A 21,818-nucleotide genomic window follows, 5' to 3' on the forward strand; every position below is an offset into this window, starting at 1 on the left:
CACTGGAAAACACACTTAACTTTTCTTATCATGTCCTCTAAACAGAAGTGTACAGTGGGTGGGGATCAGAGACCATCCATCCCAGTCACCTATAGAATCATGGCAGCCATGCAGTGTATCCCCACCACCTCTCCTTGAACCTTTTATGTCTATTGACATCTGTGTGTCACACCTATATATGTTTGTTGAGAAAATGCTTCCTGCTTCATATATGAAATATGTTTCCCACTATTTCTTTTGGTTAAAATGTCATACCTGATTCTTACTGAAACATGCAAATGTGGGAAGTAACAATTTATTAATTAACCCAAAACATAAATATTAAAAACTCTTCCTAGTCACCTTTGGACACCTCTCAGAGGGCCAGCAGTGGCTACTGGAGCATCCCATCCATGGTGCCAGTTGTCTGCAAGGAAATGCAATGTGCTTGGGCCATTTTGATTATTTTCAAGGTTTTGCATTACGGGGTGGGATCTAATATTTGCCAAAGTACATTCATGGCCCTTTGCAAACCAATGCCCTCTTGGATGGCAATGGTCATCAGGCGACACCTGCCATATAGCAGAGCCTGAGGAAATTACTTGTGGGGACTGTAAGTCCTATTCTGCTCACATACCTCTGCTGAGAGATACAGAAGAATTCAGAAATATGCTGTCTGAAAGGTAATTTTCCTATGTTGTTCTGGACAATCGGAAGGCAGACGGGATCAGTTTGGAGCCAGCTGCACACTGAATTAAAGAGAGATGAAACAGATGGGAAATGACTGAAGGAAAAGCATTTTGGGATGCAAGGGCTTGCTTCTGTACTGATGCATATTATTATCTACAAAGGACTTGCATTCCTGAGAGCTGTGAACAAATAAAAAAAGAAGCAGGGAGATACATAAGCTTGCAATCAAAAACTGAAGATAAGATCCATTAGGGATGAAGGTAAATAGAGAGGTCAATGAATCAGGAAAACCCAGGATGAACTAATATATTTGGAAGAGGGGCTTGAATTCATAAACAGAGAGAATCATACTGTATGTCAGGCAGGGAAGTGGGAGGGACCGTAGAGGAGTGGGATAGAGAGGATGGTCTTCCGCGGAACTTGCTTGGTATCTTACCCTAACCTCTCCAACCTACAACAGGGGAACTAGGGTGGCAGAAGGCTTTTTGGGGGTGGGAACCAAGGCTGCTGTCCAAGAAGATGGAGAGAAACAAAACCATGAAAATGTCTGAAGTATCAAGGGGTAATTAGAAACATACAATAAAGCAGCAAATGCCTCAGCAAGATGTCTTACCTCAGGTTGTCCACAGACAGCTTGACAACTGCCAGAGCCCTCCACAGCAGACAGCAGAATCAACGAACCTCCATTTTAACAATCCCACAATGCTTTGAGAAGTCCAGGGTATTGTGGGAAATTGTAGTGCTGCTGTCCTCTGAAGTTCATTCTGGCTCCATCCCCCTGTTCATTGCAACAATAAAAGAAATGAACTACCAGAACAGGCACCAGACTAAATGCATGAGGTGGCAAGACCTCTCCCTTCAGCCTGGCAAGTAGAGATGGGCAAATCTGTCAGCTTTGCTTTCTATTGCGTTCAAAGTTTGTGAATTTTGACAAAATCTGGTCGAAAGTAAATTAAAACAATTTTTTGCTCAGCCCTCTGAAGAACAGAAAATGCTTTCAGTTTCACTTTCGCACATATTTGGATCTTGCAAATTTTGATAAACTGTGGTAACGAATGAACTTAATGTAAAGCTCTCTAACCCATCTTTACAGCCTGTTCCTTGATCACATATTTGTTCCTTTACTGCCCTCTGGTGGATATATTTTCAAAATCTCATTTTAGACCTACTGATGTTTAACCCATAGTCAATTTTCCCAGTCGGGTATATGCACAGTTGTATTTGTCTGTTGCTATAAGAACAAAGAAGAGTCTTATAGGGACTTAAAGACAAACATGTTTCATTTGGCATAAGAAGAACCCATTTGCTGCATTCCACAATGGGTTATGCCAAAAGAAATGTGCTACACTGGTTAAGGTTCTACAATTTTTGTTGTTGCTTTAGTTTATTTTGAAAGCAAAGGAGTCAACAGTTTTCACTGGATTTTACTGAATGATGCAGGAATTTTAACTGAGGTCTGAGAAGAAAATGGTCTTTTGCCAGAGAAAGGATTGGTTTAGGAGACTATGGATTGGAAGTGCAATCCAGACTGGAAACCACCCGTAGTCAGCAATGACCCAAAACATTTTGCTGCCTGAACCAGACTGGCCCATGATAGCCCATAAAATGCACAGTAGATTTGGACATACACAGAGTTTGTTTCAGAGAAACATTTCCTTTCAAATCAGCGGGCAGAGAAAATATAATCTACATTCCTACATTACCCATCTGCCAAAAGACCCTTGTATTCATATTCATTATTTCTGCCAAGCACTTGGGATCCTGAGACAGTGGCTAGAATTCTTTTTGGATTTATGCAGTGTGAGTAAACAGTCTTACAATTGAGATTATCTGCACTGCTGGCTGGTTGTTAGGTTTGTCAGCTTCACAAGGTCAGAGAAATGGTTGCACATCCAGTTTTTATGCTCAGTTGTGTCACAGACAGTAAGCCTGAAGAGGAAAACAACAACAACCCTATGTCATTATCTATTTTAAAAAAAATAAAGCCAAGATGGAGAAGCCATGTGTGAAAAACTAAGTACACCTTATGAGTCAGTAGCTTGTAGAACCATCTTCAGCAGCAATAAGTTGAATTAATCATTGTAGTGATCACACGAAACTATAGAAAAGCTAATGATGAAGGTGGTCACAGAACAAAGAAAGTGGGTGATGACAGGCAATTAGGAAAGCAATTAGTTTTAGAGAGAGAGAACCAAGAAGTCAGTCGACAGGCAGATGTCTGCCAGCGGAGTCCCTAGGGCGACGCCCCAAGAATTCCCTTTTATTAACCATAACAAGCTTACAGATTGTTGTGAGAATTGAGATAGGATACTGGTTACCTAATGGCCACTAGGATTGTCCAGAGAGTTATGCTCTGACTCTAAGGGAAAGAGGAAGAATGAGTCACCCGTCCCCGGTCAGAAGCCGGTATCACTGTGCCAGGAGAGTGTGCTCTGCACTGAAGAACAGGAATGCAGCTGGCAAACTTGAAAAGGGTGCTCCCACAAATCATTTTCTTTATGACTTTATCAATCTCTCATATCATTGTGGAGGAGTTTTGGCACACTCTCCTTTACAATATTCCTTCAGTTAATTGAGGTTTGTAAGCATTTGACTATGCTCATCTCTCTCAGGTCTTGCCACAACATTTATTGGGTTGAGGTTTGGACTTCACTGGGCCATTGCAACTTCCTGATCCTTTTCTTTTTCAGCCATTCTGTTATAGATTTGTTGGTGTGCTTGGGTTCATTGTACTGTTGCACGACCCAATTTCAGCCAAGCTTCAGCTGTCAAATAGAGGGCCTCATATTTGACTCTAACTTTGGCATACAGAGGAGCTGAAGTTCATCATACAGGTTGGACTTAGGGATGCATTTAAAGCCCAGAGGGGTATCATCAGGATCCTTGCTGATATTTATACTGAAGGGTCACTCAGACCTACAGATAAGAGATGGAACCACAAAAAAGATGAGGGTTCAGAGAAGACTTGGAACCATTTTGTGAACAAAGATTATATGCATGAGCAAGGAGAAGTAACACCTTAGGGACTTCAAGGCACAGACTCTGGCTACAGGATGCAAATGTCTGTCTTCTCAATGCTACAGAAGGATGTTATCAGCCATGCTAGGCCAGCATCAGTGCAGAAGGGTACTGGTGACACAAAAAAACTAGCAGGGCTTTGCCAGATCCTGATGGCCCTAATAGTGCCATTTTGGGACTAGCCATTCCATCATATCCCTCTGTTTGGCTTGATTACCAACCCTGCAAGGAAACTTGTGAAGTGACAATACTCTGACCTGGAAGGATCCAACTCATGCAAAATCAACCACACACAGAGAGAAGCTGTCAATAACTGTATGTTACTCTGCATGAAAGAGTGGGCATATTCAGGGACCCCTTTGTCCTATTTTGCACATCTATTGTTTTCAAGGACTGACAAAGATGACATCATGAAAATATGTAAAATGATTCTGAGTCACATTGGCAGTTAAGATCACACAGTGAACTGCTCCACACCTACCCAATACTTCAGATATCTTTCTTACTGGTTGTTTCTGCAGTTTACCATTCACAGCAAAATTATACTAATGCCAATTTTGGCATTAAGTTACCCTTGACATTTAGTCCAGTTGTGTCCGACTCTAGCGCACGGCGTTCATCCCCATTTCCAAGCTATACAGCCAGCGTTTGTCTGAAGACAGTTTCCGTGGTCACGTGGCCAGCGTGACTAGAAACGGAACACTGTTACCTTCCCACCAAGGTGGTACCTATTTATCTACTTGCATTTTTACATGCTTTTGAACTGCTAGGTTGGCAGGAGCTGGGACAAGCGACAGGAGCTCACTCTGTCACATGGATTCGATCTTACGACTGCTCGACTTCTGACCTTGCAGCAGAGAGGATTCTGTGGTTTAACCTGCAGTGCCACCACATCCCTCAATTTTGGCATTATGCCTACTTAATTGCTATGACTTTCTCTCCAGATAAATCCTGGGAACTGTAGTTCAGTAGGAACACTGAATGTTAGAGAGCCACTTTCTGGCTGAACAAAGCAATTGCAAAACGCAGGCTTGTTGGGGAGCCCATATGCCATCTAGTTCAAACTTTCTTGCCTGTAAGTGGATCTGGCCCTTCATTGTAGAAAAGAGACAGAAAAGAGAAAAGAGATGGAGGAAGCAGTATGACTGCATAATTCAATTATTCAAATTGAATTCTTCAATTTGAATTAAGCAATCACAATATTCCAGATTCATAAACCTTTTTTTAAAGGTCACAAGTGTCTCTGTGAAACAGTTTTACTTGTAAAAACTCGCAACTTGAAAATGTTTGCCTAAATGTCCCCAAATTTGACAAAGAACAAGAGCAGACTGTCTGCTACACCTGTGCCAGATTTGGTGCTGATCCAAGGTCCAGTTTCAAAGGTATAATTGTTTAGGGTACCCTCATTTTTGAGTTGCCTTATGGCATGCTGATTTGCTCTGTTGCACTATATCTATTGCCGCAGTCTCGTGCAGTAATAATGAGATTTAACTAGCTACTTCCAAGGTCCGATCAGAATCCAGGCACACTTTCTGGTCTCTTTTTCTCTGTCATGGTCCTCTCTGTCATTCCCTTACACTCTCTATGGGACTCACTAAGGTTTATGCATGTTTATGTTTATCTCTTCTCTTTAGTGATAAATCACATATCCAGTTATTCTAGCCTTTGCTTTAGTACTGTTTCCTCTCCACCTTCTGCCTCAGTAATATCTGCTGTGCAATGACTTCTGCTCTGCATTTGTGTTAAGATCAATAAGCACAGTTCAGATCAAAACACATAGCTAAACATTTGGGAAGGACAAGGCAGGATAGTATGCCAGTATTCTGACATGAAAAGACACAGGTAAAGGGCACAAACATCATGGGCAGTGATGTGGTGAAGCCGGGAGTCACAGGCTCAGAGTCCCTGGGTTTTCTGATTGCAAGTAATTGTGGAAACATCCATCAGCCTACAGGCCTATTTGTTCCCTCTGAATTTAGCTACAATCAGAGTAGGTGGGAGAGGAATGAATTTCCCCAGGAACAGCATACTCTTGCAAGGTATCTCTGTTTGTAATGTATTTGAGCCTGAAAAGGTGATTAAAAGCCATTAACTTTACAAAAGATCTGCTCCTCATTCATTGATATGGATCGATCTAGATTTAGATTTCTGGTTTTGTTCTGTTTTTTTGTGGGCGTGGGTGCGTCAAATATCCAGGCTACCATGAGGAGAATCCATGTTTTCAAATTTACCACTATGCCATAGCACAGATGAGACCAAATAAACATAAACAGAAGCCATGTGAATGGAGCCACTGTGAACTGTAAAACCAATTGAACTGGATGGTGGTTTGCAGTGGAGGTTACACTCCCCTTGAAGGACCGCAGTTGTCTTATGAACGTCTTCCACATGTTTAAAAAGCATCCATTAGAGCAGATAAGAATTTTTATCAGTAGATGGTGCTGTAATCATATTGGTTAGTTTGTGAATTTTTCTACTTGTTCCGTCATACAGAACTATTTCTTTTACTACAGTCCAAAACTGCTTCTCAGGTGTCATTGCAAAGCTTACAATTCTATTCTCAATTTGATGTTCAGTAGGAAATCTGCTTGATTTAGGTTATTATTTCTATGCCATATTTTCATCATCATCCTAGAACTGCAGAGCTGGAAGGGTCCCTATGAACCATCAAGTCCAGCTGTTGTCAAGGAGGCACCATGAGGAATTGAACTCCCAACCTCTGGCTTTGCAGCTGGATACCTAAACCACTGAGCTATCTACTAGGTCATAAGAAGGTTGTTCTCCAAAAAGCTTAAAATGGAAAGTTGTAAGGATGCCATCAGCAGTAACTGCTCATATCCAATGAGATCTTGGAGGGGAAGAGGGGAAGAATGTCCACAGCTTCTAGAGTCCTTCAGCAGCCTTGGCCAATAGGGAGGATTTTGTCAATTGTAGCCCCCAAAAAAAGCATCTCTCCAAGTTCTCTATATATCATGTTAGAGCAGTATTATTTATTCGTTTAAAGTATTTCACCCCACCTTTGTCCTCAAAAGGACCCAAGGTAGCTTACATCATTAAAAGACAATATTAAAGCTAACAGCAGTGAGTATACAAATACAGTACTAAAAAGGATCAAATAAATGCCATATAAAAACAGTAGCAACACCAAAACACATCCAAAGCAGTAAGGTACAACAATCAATTTAAAAACCTCACTCAGGGAAAACCTGCCTGAAGAGAAAGGTCTCTGCCTCTGGTTGCAGAAGGGCAGCAAAGATGGAGCCAGCCTAGTCTCCTACGGGAGGAAGTTCCAAAGTCTGGGAGCAGCAACAGAGAAGGGCTTCTCCTGTGCCCCCACCAAAGGCACTTGTGAAGGCGCTGGGAACAAGAGAAAGTCTTCTCCTGATGATCTTTACACTCAAGCAGGCCCATAAAGGAAGATGCAGTGCTTGAGATAGCTTGGGCTCACATTTAGGGCCTAACAGGTTAAAACCACCACTGTGAATTTAGCCCAGAAGCAGATTGGTAGCTAGTGGGGTTGCTGTAACAGAAGGGTTATGTGATCCCTGTAACCAGCCCCAGTCCACAATCTGGCTCCTGCATTTTGGACCTGCCGAGGTTCCCAGACAGTTTCCATAGGCAGCCCCACAAAGATAGCATTATACGAGTTATCCAACCGAGATGTAACTACGGCATGTGTCACCTTGGCCAAATCAGGCATCTCCAGGAACGTGCACAGCTGGTGCACTAGTTTTAATTATGCAAAGGCACTGCTGGCCACTGGCAATTACAATGAGACCAGTTACCTCAGGAGGTGGTGAGTGCTCCAAAGCTGGAGGCATTCAAGAGAAAATTAGACAACCCTCTGCCAGATCTGCTTTGACTTGGATTCCTATGCTGAGCAAAGGGTTGGACTTGATGGCCTTATAGGGCCCTTCCAACTCAATTATTCCTTGATTCTATGTAAAGAATAATTAGTTCATCAGCAATTCCCTATCAGTATAAGACTCACATGATTGCAACAGAGTTTATATGAATCAAAAAGTTCTATCAAGTTCTTCAGTCTTAACATTGCTGAAGAGTATTCTTATCTATTCTGCCTGTTTTGATCACTGTAACTGGGAAGGACTGTACCACAGTCACAGAGCTCCTTCTCTGGATGTGGAAGGTGCCAGGTTTCAGTCCATGACTCTCCAGGCAAAATATGGGGGGAGACTCCTGCCTGAAACCACAGAAAGCCCTTTCCAGCCAGCATATGCCAAAGGTCCCCAAATATGGGGGAGAGACATTCTTCAAGAACACCAAAGTCCTGATGATTGGCTGTGCTATCTAGAGCTTCCAGGGTTTGCAGTCCAAGAAAATCTGGGATTCTGTGTAGATTAATAGTCTGTCAGGGGTGTCCTATATTGCTTTCTTTCTTTTATGGATTGCATTTTTACCATATTGTATTCTATTTTCATTTTAATATGCTGCTAGTTGCTTTGGGTGTGCCCTCGGTGCCAGAAAGAACAATTCAAACAGATGATGATCATAATTGCTGTGACTAAAATCACAGCCCTCTAGGCAGTTCTACATTATAGCATAACCCTGCAGAAACCAAGAGAATACCATTCCAAAGCTTTCGTGATCGCTAAGAAGATTGTTCTGCAGAAGGAATGGGTAATTTTGGCAAGGTTCATGATCCATTTTTTTTTGCCCCTGCAGTCTTTCAAGGCTACACAGACTAACTGAAAGTTAGAAAAATAACAAAAGTGGCTGCAAGATCACTTCAAATTCTTGGAGGGGGGGAAGAAGATATTCAGGGGTGTTGTACATTGCAAGCCTATGAACTGTTTAAAAGGTGAAGTACTGTTGCTGGCTTCCAGAACTGCCAAGATACCTTTTCTCCTAAGGAAAACTACTTCTGTTTTGTAGGAAAAAGGCAGTGGCAGGATTCAAATAAATTAACAACAAGTTCTATGTCCTAGTGACCATTTTAACTATACCAAAAGATATACCAAAAGGTAGTTTATTAATTCACGCATTAAATACTGCAATAAGAACAGTAAAAGAAGTACAGACAACTAGATTATGTTTAAAGACAACTAGATTATGTTTATGATAGCCAGAAGTAATATTAACAATCTTAGATATGCAGATACCACTCTGATGGCAGAAAGTGAGGAGGAATTAAAGAACCTCTTAATGAGGGTGACAAAGGAGAGCACAAAAAATGATCTGAAGCTCAACATCAAAAAAAACTAGGATCATGGCCACTGGTCCCATCACATCCTGGCAAACAGAAGGGGAAGATATGGAGGCAGTGACAGATTTTACCTTCTTGAGCTCCATGATCACTGCAAATGGTGACAGCAGCCATGAAATTAAAAGACACCTGCTTCTTGGGAGGAAAGCAATGACAAACCCAGACAGCATCTTAAAAAGCAGAGACATCACCTTGCCAACAAAAGTCCGTATAGTCAAAGCTATGGTTTTCCCTGTAGTGATGTATGGAAGTGAGAGCTGGACCATAAAGAAAGCTGACCACTGAAGAATTAATGCTTTTGAATTGTGGTGCTGGAGGAGGCTCTTGAGAGTCCCCTGGACTGCAAGGAGAACAAACCTATCCATTCTGAAGGAAATCAAGCCTGAGTGCTCACTGGAAGGACAGATCCTGAAGCTGAGGCTCCAATACTTTGGCCATTTCATGAGAAGAGAAGACTCCTTGGAAAAGACCTTGATGTTGGGAAAGTGTGAGGGCAAGAGGAGAAGGGGATAACAGAGGATGAGATGGTTAGACAGTGTCATCGAAGCGACCAACATGAATTTGACCCAACTCTGGGAGGCAGTGGAAGACAGGAGGGCCTGGCGTGCTCTGATCCATGAGGTCATGAAGAGTTGGACATGACTTAACGACTAAATAACCCAAACCAGCAAAATTACTTACCCTTAACACCTAAACAATGCAAAGCTCTTACTCTGGCCCGCTTCAGTGCACTTCCGTCCGCAGTCCAGGAAGGGAAGTATAACAAGATCCCTTACAGTAAGTGTTTATGTCCCTGTAACTCTGGTGAGATCGAATCTATCTCCCATGTGTTACTTCACTGTGCTTTTTACTCTGACTTTCGAGAAGTCCATGTTGACCCTTACATAAGGGCATTTCCTGGACGATCAGAGGCACACTACACACAGCTTTTGCTGACAGGGCGATGCCCTGGCAGATATACTGGGCTAAATTCAGATATGCTGACAAAAGTTGCTAAATTCTGTGCTGCTGCAATTAAAATCCGTGAAGGAAAGGTTCCACCTAAAGCGTAGCTATAGAATCTGCAAATTGGTGTATACCAATTTGGTATAATGATCACATGGGCTCTCTGAGCTTCAAAGTAACAATTTTGGCATTCTATGCAAGCTGTAATAGCCCGTAGATAAGGCTTGTGATAAGGAGGTAGGAGATATTTAGTAAGATGTATATATGTATATAGAGGTTTTTAGTGCTTTGGTGTTTTTAGTGTTTTTAATGTTTTTATATTGTTTTTATGTCTCCTATTTTAAAAAATGTATCTTACTTTTGCTGGTCAATGACCGTAATAAAGATTTTTTAAAATTATTATTATTATTATTATTATTATTATTATTATTATTATTATTATTATTATTATTATTATTATTATTATTATTATTCAATAACAACAACAAAGCAGGTGATTGTGGGAGCTCTGTGGGTAGAAAAGTGTACTCTGTCTTCAGATAGATAATAATACAACATTTGTAGCTTAAGTTACAGACTCTCCTACTCAGCTTTGCTGCTTCTGCCATAGTATTATAGGGGTACCTGTATTATCAGAAGTTTAAAAGGGATGAGAGGGTCATATACAAAGTTTGGAAACTTTATAGTAGGCATCTGCCCTGACCACAAGGCTTGGTCTCAATCTAGATTTGGCCTTGAGAAAATTGCCTGCTTTGACTAATTTGGAGCAATCCATTTTGGTATGGGTTCCAAAACTGAAATTCAGGTCTCTACCCATACCCTGCTACATGTCAAAGATGAAAATGGTAACACAAATGGGAATTTTAAAGGGATGTGTTCAAAGAACATGAGGGCATGTCAACGGGTGTGGCCAGGGAAACCAAAGGAATGGCCAAACGAAAAAGTTATTAATGAGGAACACACAGAATTGCAGTACTTTGCTCTGCCACACTTCGCTTCTCTTGTCTATCTGTCCATCTGCTGTATTGCTCTGTGAGCAGACCTGATGCCCTGCCTGAGGCAAAATGGGACAACCCCTTGCGCCAAACAAGCATGCTTTCCGTTTGATGGACTAGAGCCAGAGTCCATTCCTATTCTGTTTTTCTAAATCAGGGTAGCCTAATTTGCATAATATGCCAATAATGTCCATCGTTGCATCTTTTTTCTATCACAGTATTTTAGACACTTATACAGTTAGAACTGATCTGAGCAGTAATGTCATGCTTTTGAGTGACAAACTTAGAAAAGTCAGAGCTAAGTTCAAAAACTTATTTATCTTCAGGGAGCTGCAACCTCCCAGCTATGCAGAGAAGTTGTTAAAATAAACAGGGAGACAGGAATCATGTGCAGTGGCCTGCACATTGCTGATGCAATATAAATAAATAATATTTTGTTGCACACAGAAGTTAAGGTTGCAAATACTGCATGTATAAAAGCACTGAAGTGTATGTTAATTAATTAGCCTACAGAACAGGAAATGTTACAATGTTGAACAATGTGTTGAAATGCCTAGCAGATGGCGCTCTGTTTGCTTAGCCACCTTTTATCATTAGACTTCTTTACAAGCAAGTGTGGAGAAAGGGCAATTCAAAGATACAGAAAAGCTTTGCCAAGCAGACTGATATGGAAACAACCTGCTTCCGTGGCAGCTGGACAGGTTAGCAGAGGTTGAAGGGACCTAGTAAAAATTTAAACAATGCTTTACTGCTACAGGAGTTTGCTAGCTTGGAAAATTCAAGAAATATATTCAGTAGGTGAGCACTGTGCTCCACCTCAATGGTTGATAGCCGGAGAGGGAAACAAACAACTCAAAAAGATATAAAAGCCAGCCAAAAATACAGCCAAAAACAGGGCAAAGGATGAAAGGACAGCACCTATAAGAGAAGAGGCGACTCTGCTGGGTAAGGCGGGCAAGAAATACAGTATGCTTGATGTGATTATGTAACCGTTTATGGTTTAGCAGTTAAGAAACTATTAATAAGTTGTGTTAGCAATTAAGATACTAAAATAGATGTGACTTAACTTAGAGAATTTCAAAGCTTAGTTACTAAGCTCTTGTAATACTTTGTTAAGTACGTCTTACTTCATTCTGAAATGCTTTATTAAGTTTTCATAGCTACATTTAGATACAATTTTTGGATAGTCAGGCGACAGAAACACTATTACACACATATACATCTGCTTGTGTATGCTTATTAAATAAAAGAAGTGGAAAGAGAGATTCTTCTGAAGATTTAGTTAATCTATTTTGCATGGGGCATGAATCTTCAAGGATATTCTGAAGAAGTGGCTTAATTGTACAAAGTGCAGAATGTTTATCTAGTTCATTCTGAAAGAAAACCTAACAGGGATAATTTCAGATGATGTGAACACAGGCTGCTGATTTTTCCTAGAGGTCTTTAAAGGATGGTGTTCAAGTGACAGACCTTTTGACCTGACAGAGTTTCATGGATGTATTGATTGACTGATTGACTGTCTGATTGATTGTTTCATTCTACTTCACCTTTCTCATTAAAAAGGACCCAAGGTGGCTTACATCATTAAAAGACAATATTTAAAGCTAACAATGGTGAGCATATAAATATGATAACATATTTTTTAAAAAATCAGAAACACCAAAACATATTCGAAGCAGTAAGGTACAATAATACATTTAAAACTTTACTCAGGCAGCCAATCACTCAGGGAAAGCTTGCTGGAAGAGAAGGGTCTTTGCCTCATTGAAGGAAGATAGTAAAGATGGGGCCAGTCTGGCCTCCAGTTCCAAAGTCTGGGAGCAGCAACCGAAAAGGCCCTCTCCTGTGTCCCCATCAAGCGCACCTGTGAAAGTGGTGGGAGGAGAGAAAGGTCTCTCTTGGTTATCGTAACACTTGCAAAGGCTCGTAAAGGTAGATGTGGTCCTTGAGAGAACTTGGGCCCAAGCCATTTAGGGCTTTATAGATTAGAGCCAGTACTTTGAATTCTGCCCAGAAATGGATCAGCAACCAGTACAGCTGCTATAACAGAGGGTGGGGGTATCTAATCTCTGTGGCTAGCTCCAGTTAGCAATCCAGCTGCTACAGTTTCGATTCTCCTGACAATTTCTTTTTTTTTAATGTTTTTTATTTCAAGGATAAAGGGAAATAGCTCAGGATAACAGGGAATATATCATGCTATACATTATCACACATTATCTGTACTTAAACATATCATTACATTAAAGACTTTTGTATCTGTAGTAGAGTATATTATTCCAACTAGAGTTATTTGACTATTTTGTATTAAAATTATCACATTTGGCTTTCAGGTTATAGAATGGATCCAGTTATATATAGGGTCCCATTTTTCAGTTGCTTCTTGGATTGAACTGTCTTTCAGAGCTTCTATTAATATGTCCATCTCCACCACCTCCATAATCTTTTCCACAAGTTCTTCACGATTTGGTGTTTGGGTTTTCTTCCGTTTCCATGCATAGAGTATTCTGGCTGCAGTTATAATATGTATCACCAAATGACTCTCTTTCCTATTTAAACTCTCTGGTAACATATTAAATAAGAATAATTCTCTTTTAAATAGTATATTATGTAGCAGAATTTTCTGTAAACATCCATGTATTAGTATCCAATAATTGTTTTGCTTCACTACATGTTCACCACATACTGTATGATACAAGGTTCCCTCTTATAATTTACATTACTAGCATATATTTGATCTACATTTTTGACAACTTATCTGGTGTCATATACCATCTCTTGACCCTTTCCAGAGGCAGTCCTATGTAGAATGCATTGCAGTAATCCAGCCGGATGGCATGTTTCACAATGGCCAAATCAGACCTCTGCAGGAATGAGTGCAGCTTACACACTAATTTTATTGTGCAAATGAACTACTGGCCATCACCAAAACCTGGGCACCCAGGCTCAGAGACACATCCAGGAGCACCCTCAAGATGTACACCTGTGTTTTCTGTAATTTGGTTTGGTGGTGGGATTTTGTTTGTGACCTCAGTTTTGAATGACAGCTGCCAGTAGCCTGTTGGGGCTGGTTTTAATTACTCTTTTGAAAATATAATTTTAATTGCTATTTGCATAATGTTTTCAGTTTTTGTGAGCCATCTTGAAAATCCTACTGTTCAGAGAAAGGTGGCACATAAATGCAAAAAATAAAAAATAAATACATAGTAAGAATTCTGTCCCCTTCTGCAGAATGTGGTAGCTCTACAGGCAGAGCATGCTACCTTAGTCCTGCCCATTTCTGGCTTGCAGTGAGAGAAGGCAGCAATTGCCCTGTTGCTTTAAATGGACCTGTCAGCTCATGCAAGTGGTTCCTGGATTCCCCCCAATTAATGCAGCAACCAGGCAGAAACACATACATACACTGACATGGGTACCCATTGCAGGGGGCAAGGGAGACTGCTTATCTCCCAGAATCTATTATACACATTAAACAGGTACATTAAACAAACATACAGTAGGACCCCCGTATCTGTCGGGGATTGTTTCCAGGCCCTCCATGGATGCTGAAAACCATGAATAATAGAGAACACTATACATAGCATGGTAAAAGAAAAAAGTCCAGGAAAAAAAAGCATTTTCACAATATATTACCAGAACTGGCCACTAGAAATCATGCTCGGCATTCTTCAACAACAAGGATACCCAACATGGTCTCTGCATCCGTCTAGTGGCCAGTCCTGGTAAATACATAGTGAAAATAATTCTTTCTAGTGCTTTTCTTTCTTTTTAATATTTTCAGATTGTGGATAAGTGAAACTGCAGATACTGGTCCTGTGGATATGGAGCTCCTACTGTACTCTAACCACACAAAAGGAAGTGTAGCTAGAGTGGTCACTGAAGCCAGCAAGAGAATATGAAGCTCTTGCTGTGCAGCTGGGCCCTCCTTCCTTGTTTTTGAGGACAGTTGATCGTAGTAGCGTGCAGTTTAGTCTTGAACAGTTCTAGATAATGAGATTGCCTTTCAGCACAATAATCCCAAGCACCTGTTTGACTCGCATCAGATTTTTCCATATGACCCAATGCAGCCAACTTATTTTCTTGTTCTACTGGTGAACTACAAAGAAGGAAAAGAAAACGCCAGTGGTGCAGGTTTAGATTTCTTGTCTCAAGAACTCAAATCTGTCCACTGCCCCGTTTTTTAAACTTGCATCCATTGGCCCAGGAATGTCTTGAACCCAGAAGTGATCAACCCTCCTACCTTCTAGTCAAAACTGAAATTGCTCCTCTCCTTCTCCTCTTTCACAAGGCCTGCCAAGCACTGAGACCTGCTGGGCTTACTTCTTGTAGAGGCCACACACAACAGTAGTAACAATGGTGTTAACACTAAATAGGCAACACCATTTGAAATCCTCAGGTATCGCCTAGGTACAGCAACACTGGAGCAAAGTAATAATGAATATGTTAACTAACTAGCTCTGAGGTGCTCAGGGACAAGAAAAACCTGCTTGGTTAAAGATGATTATGATTTCATAGGTAGGAGATGCCAATACCTGAGAAGGTTTTCTTTCCTCCTCTCCATGTGGCTCTTTAATCCCATAATCATATCTTCAGACCAAAAAGCACAAACAAACAATTTGATATTACTGAACCAACTTTCCTAGCAGAATTACACATTTGTCTGTGTGCCAATATATTTAAACATTTAGAGACACAACACAGTACCTCTAAAAGGAAAACTTTAAAAGATCCTCCAAGGCCTTGTTAAGCTCACTTTATTTATTTATTTATTTATTTATTTATTTATTTATTTATTTATTTATTTATTTATTTATTCATTTATTCATTCATTCATTCATTCATTCATTCATTCATTCATTCAATTTAATTTAATTTAATTTAATTTAATTTAATTTAATTTAATTTATACCCCGCCTATCTGGACTACCAGACCACTTTAAAGCAAGAGTTAAACTTCAAAAGCTGTGCAATTCTTCTCCACTTTGAATTAAACACTAATTCTAAGAATGATAACTGGCCTTCCACAGCTCAATCATATCTGCCATTTTTCTGTGTGCCCAGATGTAGGTGATCACGGAACAAAGAGAAGGTAATTAGCTTTAGAGAGATAGAACCAAGAAATCGACACGTAGGTGTCCGCCCTGAGAAATCCCTTTATTAACTAGCAAGCTTACATAGAATGTTGAAAGAATTCAGATAGGATACTGGTTATCTAATCACTACTAGGATTGGCCAGAGAAAGCCTTTGAAATTATGATTAAGGGGAAAGGGCAGAATGAGTAGGTTACCCTGCCCGTCAGGAGCCGCTGCCCTCTGCCAACAGAGTTTGCTCTTCACTGAAAACATAACAGCTAGCGACCTTGAGCAGGGTTTTCCTACACCCAGAAGCCTTCCTTACCATAATTCAAATGTACTCCTCAGTTTTCTTCAATTAGTGGAACTGGCAGCATGTGAGCTGTAACAAAGGTAAACGATAAAGGAATGCCAGCTGAAAAGAGCAAGAGTTTTCTCTGGGCTGAATCCTGCTGGACAGCATCTTACATAATTTCTAAAAAGAGTGCAACTGGGTCTTAAATCTAATCAGAACATATCCTCAAATGCACAGCCATCATCTGTTCTTACTGAGTGAGGTTAACCACATTACTGCTATCATAACAGCAAAACTGACCAACTGAAAACAAAGCAAAGAACCCAGAAACGGGAAGTGAAAAGTTTTAGGAGAACAGTGGCTCTTTTACAAAGGAGCTTTGCTGTTGCTTTACCTTTCATGAACTCTGGCAGAAGATCAGACTTGGAGGGGGACCTACTCACTAATCTCCTTTAAACTCTTCTTTGGACAACAGTCAAGAAATATGAGCAGCTTCTGACTTAAGCCCTGTGAAGGAATGTCAATATTTTGCCACCCACTTCATATTTTACATAGAAGATAATATGGGGACACATGGATGTCATCACATTACACATAGACAGCCCCATCCATTGATACATAATCTCACGAGGGTTATTAGCGCAAACATAGACCTTTCCTAAGAGGAATCAGAAGACTCATCCATTGCTGGCTTGACCTTATTGAGCAATTTAAGTACATGCCAATAAAGGATTGTCATTAGTATCTTATTTGTTAAGAAGTTCATTCTTATTACAGAGGATCCGTGTGTGGAGAGAAGACATGCATACCACAAGGGCCTCAAAAGGATGGGTTAGAGCACATTTACCACAGCACACTGCACTGCATGATACTTACAGTGGCATCATGACTGCCAGTGTCAGATGTGCAGGTGCAAAATTAATGCCTTAGGGTCAATTATGTAGGGATGAATTGGGTTTTTTATATATTGGTTTAATTATCAATCCAAATGGAGACTGCAGCGAAGAGATCAGAAGAATGCTGAGACTCAGAAGGATGTGTCACTAGAGACCAAGACCAAGATTATCCACACTCTTGTGTTCCCAGTCACCATTTATGAGTGTGAAAGCTGGACAGTAAAGAAAGCTGATGGGGGGAAATGATTCATTTGAAATATGGTGCTGAAGGAGAGCTTTGCAGATACCTGGACTGCCATAAAGATGAACAAGTGAGCAAATAAAGCTTGAAGTATGATGAAATTAAAGCTGGCTTCCTGTACATTATGAGAAGGTGAGATTCTCTGGAAAAGACAATAATGCTCGGAAAGGTGGAAGGCAGCAGGAGAAGAGTCCAAATATGAGATGGACTGACTCCCAAAAGAAACCGTGAGCTTATGTTTACAAAAGCTGAGCAGGGCTATTGAGGACAGGACAGTTTGGAGATCACTCATTCATAGAGTCGCCATAACTTGGAGGTATCTTGTGGCATGTAACAACAACAATAAAGTATACACCCTGGTTTAGTATAACTAACAATTCACAAACTGGATTTGGGGCAACTAGATTAGTACACCCTGATGTTTTAGTATGTGACGCCTACAATATGGGAATGATAAAGAATATCCTTCCGAGGTCGGTAAAATGAGTACCCAGCTTGCTGGGGGGGCAATGTGTAGCCTTTATAATTAAAATTGTAAACCGCCCGGAGAGTGCTTGTAGCGCTATGGGGCGGTATATAAATCCAATAAATAAATAAATAAATAAATAAATAAATATTGTAATAGACATGCCCCAGTGCTTCATCAATTATTTCTGGAAATCAATAAAGTAATTTGATTATTGCAGTTTCTCAGAAAAATCGAACTCAAGAAGGCTAAAGCAACTCTCTTAATGCTACAAATTAATTCCCCCTTAAGATAGCTGGTTTAAAGAAAGCTATGAAAGAGAAATGCAATGTTGGTGGCACAGCCATTTCTTGATACAGGCTAGAATTTCAGAACGCTTTGGAGACAGCATAGACGGCCCCATCCCAGAACTTACATTAGACTGAAAGGGAGAGTCTGGAAGCAAACTTGCCTGTAACTGTAGGCAAGGAAGGAACTGCAGATGATGTACATGCATTAAATTTAGTCTCAGTCCAGATTTTTATTTATCAGATTCTAAGCACAACCTTGGCAAAAAAAGTCAGGCACAAAACTGGAATATAATAGCAGCATTTGCCATTTTGCCCAAGGAGCAGAATTTCCTCTCCACCTAGTAGGGTTGCCAGATTCCTGGCAGAGTGTTGATTGAAATCTCAAGGAATTGTTGTGCTTCTCCAAGTGATGAAACAAATCCCTATGTAAGTGGCACTGGAGCATGAGAGGTTTTTCTCAAAGTCTGGGCACTTCTCTCCACATATTCCCAGCTGCCTTCAGTGGGGCTCACAGATTAGGGTTGCTACAAATTTGGGTAGCCTTATTTGCATAATATGCAATATTACAGATTATGTACATTAATATGCATTGTTTCCATTTAATGTAAATTAAGCATGATCATTTTATTTTATATTGTTTCCATGCTACCTTCGCCCCAATTATGGGACCAAGGCAACTCACAAATTATTAAAAGACAAACCAGTTAAAAACCTGATTAATTATTACATGTTAAAAATAATTAAACATATATAAGTATTAAAATAAACACTTAAAACTGTTAAAAATAACTTAAAAGCCAATTTAAACATACCTAAAGTAATATGCACACCCAAACTTGCCACTACCCGTTTAGCTGTTACAAGTCTGCCTAAAAAGGATGGTCTTCACCTGTGGCCAGAAGGACAAGAGGGAGGAGAGGCCAACCTGTCTTCCCAAGGGATGGCATTCCACAGCCTGGTATCAGCCACAGAGAATGCATGTGGCAGTTTTGGAAAAGAATGCACTTTTCCAAGGATCCTGTCCACATCCTCAGGCTGCACAATTTGAAATGCATCCATTATAACAGGGCAAACAGTACCCAGGACTTGCATCAACAACAGTGTCCAAGAGCAAATTTGAGATGACCTTTTTTTTCTCTTCCAAAATGCCATGTAGATTCTTCACGGTGGGCTATGGAGTGGTCAGCATTGTATTCTCATGGACGAATGTGTTGCCCATAATACTTCTGTTGGAGAAAACAAAGTGTAAAAATACACTGGAATGACTAGATGAATTTAGATAAGAATCCTGGCTAAATCTACCAACATATATTTAAACAGAGTCAGGTAAAATGTGGCCCATGGGCTGCATGTGACCGTCTAGCACCCCAAGACTCCCAGCATAATTGTTATTATTATTTTTTTAAATGTATTGCTTTAAAAGTCTCCTTGTGCCTTTGTGGGGTGTCTTAAAAGCCTCTCACTACAGAGTGGAAAAAGCTCAGGGACCTACAGAACAGAATTTGCTTAAAGCCTCCCTCAGCAGACCACTCCTTATTGTTTTATTTACTTCAACTGGTAGTTACTGTCTCAATAATTCACTCAGAGACACTGGTAAAAGAGAACAATAAAAAGGGTTCCGTTTACTCATGGATCTTCAAAGATCAATACAAACAGTAGAAAAGCAGTGATTGGTTACGTAGCTAAGCTTAACTGATTTATGGCTACGTTACTACATGACTGACTCAAGCTGACTAACTTCATTGCTCTAATTGTCCACAGGCTGACTGACCTGAAGGTTGCCAGTAATTCCAACACCATGTGTGTGTCAAGTCAAGTCTACCTTTTCTAGCTAGAAAATACTCAGAAGTGATTTAAAATTCTTTCTTCTGGGGTGCCCTGGGACTATGTAGCTTGTCTTTAAGGCCAAATAGTCTGGCTCTTCTGAGATGCACGGTGAGGAATTGAACTCCCAACCTCTGGCTCCACAGTGAGCTATTTACTCCTCTTTTTTTGTCCACTAGACTGACATGTGTGGGGGATTTTTTTCAATTGAAAAGTCTTTTTTAAAGGAAAATATTTTAGGGTTAGGTGGATGTGAGAGAAGGCGCAAACTTCCAAGATCCAGGGGCGGGTGTGTACAGCCCTCAAACCTTTGGAGGTTGCCCACCTCTGCTTCCGATAGTGAAGCATAAATGCTATGTATATTTTGTCCAGAGAAGATGCATGTGGAGGAAGAGGACATTTTTCAAATCCCTGAAGGTTGTCACACAAAAGAGTACAAAGACTTGTCATCTGCTGCCCCAGAACTAGATTTAATGGACTTAAATTATAAGAGGTTATATGAGCATTATGAGAAGTATCTTAATCATAAGAAGGTCCAACAATAGAATCACTTACCTGGTGGAGGGAATTGTTATCCTTTCACTGAGGCACTTCAAGCAGAAGCTTGGACAGCCAAATCTAATTACTCAAATTAGTTCCTACCAGCCAGCTTCAGAAAACTTTTGTTGACATATATTTTTGCCTAGAAATTAAAGTTCATCTGGTCCACAGGTGCTTTATATCAGTGGGATGTTAACGTTTTAAAAAACAAATCACCCTGTACTCTGAACTGTTCACTGTTCTCAAATCTCTTATACTTGGACTGAATTAAGAAGCAAAAAGAGTTCTCTGAAGCTTGAATTATGAATCATTCCCATGCGGCAGGGTTAACAATTACTGGATGCTTCTGTTTCAAAGATGGCTGAGGATGTTACCTAGACCAGCTCCCTCATGGCTAAATATGGTAGCCTGGTGAATTGCTGGAAAAATTACATAGATGGAAGAAGAAAATGAGCTTATGAATCAACCACTGAATTAACCTTTATAAAGAATCTTGTGCCACCTTAAATACTAATAAATTTGTTGGCCCGAATCTTATTATTTATGTATGCTGGCATTAAGTCAAATGATGTAAATTGCAGCATGGATAAATAGGAGTGTAGAAAAAAAAATCCTTAGGTTAGGGTGAGGGGGAAAGAGACATAAAGTACTCTGGTGTTGTCTAATGGGAACTAATGGGTTTCTAACCCTGGTATAAGCTGAATAGGTATTGGAGAAGAGAGTGGAGGGAGACAGAGACCAGTAAGAAAGAGTAAATGAATTTGGGGGATAGAGGAGAAGAAAGAGGGTAATGAATAGAGGGCTCGACTCATGAGCTTTTAGCTTAGACAAAGCCAGGCACATTTGCTAGTATACAATGACAGGGATCCTATTACCTCCATAAACATTCATAAGGGAAATTGTGTAAATTACAGCAGCAAATTTCCACTAGTTAAGAAGTCAATGCTTGTTTTCCTTGTGGTGCATCAGTCAGGTGATTTAGCACATGGGGCTGGGTGCATGCAATTTCTTAGCAGGATGCTTCCTTTTATATTGTATGATGCACTAATTATTTATTTATTTAGGTTACATTCCAAACATATGACAAAATGAGTTGTAGTTAAGGATATAAAGCCTGGTTTCATTTGTTCTCATGCAGTAAATGGGAAAAATAAAAAGCAATTTGTCCTTGATGTCAGATGGTAAAAGAGATACCTAGAATGAGAGGTGTAATGGCTGAAATCCAGTTGGTGCAACCCTGTAAAATGGTGATGATGTCAGTACCTGGCAACTATATTTTAATTTAGTTTAAAACATCCATGACCTGGTGTTTTATGATATTAAAGCCTTCAATCCCCATCCAAGG

General features: G+C 40.2%; 1 long non-coding RNA gene across 2 annotated transcripts in view; it reads right to left on the bottom strand.

Moving 5' to 3' along the window:
• The window catches only part of LOC140707456 (uncharacterized), a 296,261-nt gene extending 280,871 nt beyond the window's left edge, over positions 1-15,390 (bottom strand). For both annotated transcript variants that reach the window (XR_012087540.2, XR_012087541.2), the window contains exon 1: positions 1,283-15,390. This is a non-coding gene — a long non-coding RNA (uncharacterized LOC140707456). The remainder of the gene's footprint in view (positions 1-1,282) is intronic.
• Positions 15,391-21,818: the final 6,428 nt, after the last annotated feature.

This window comes from Pogona vitticeps, chromosome 5, assembly GCF_051106095.1.
Source record: "Pogona vitticeps strain Pit_001003342236 chromosome 5, PviZW2.1, whole genome shotgun sequence".
Taxonomy (NCBI): Eukaryota; Metazoa; Chordata; class Lepidosauria; order Squamata; family Agamidae; genus Pogona; species Pogona vitticeps.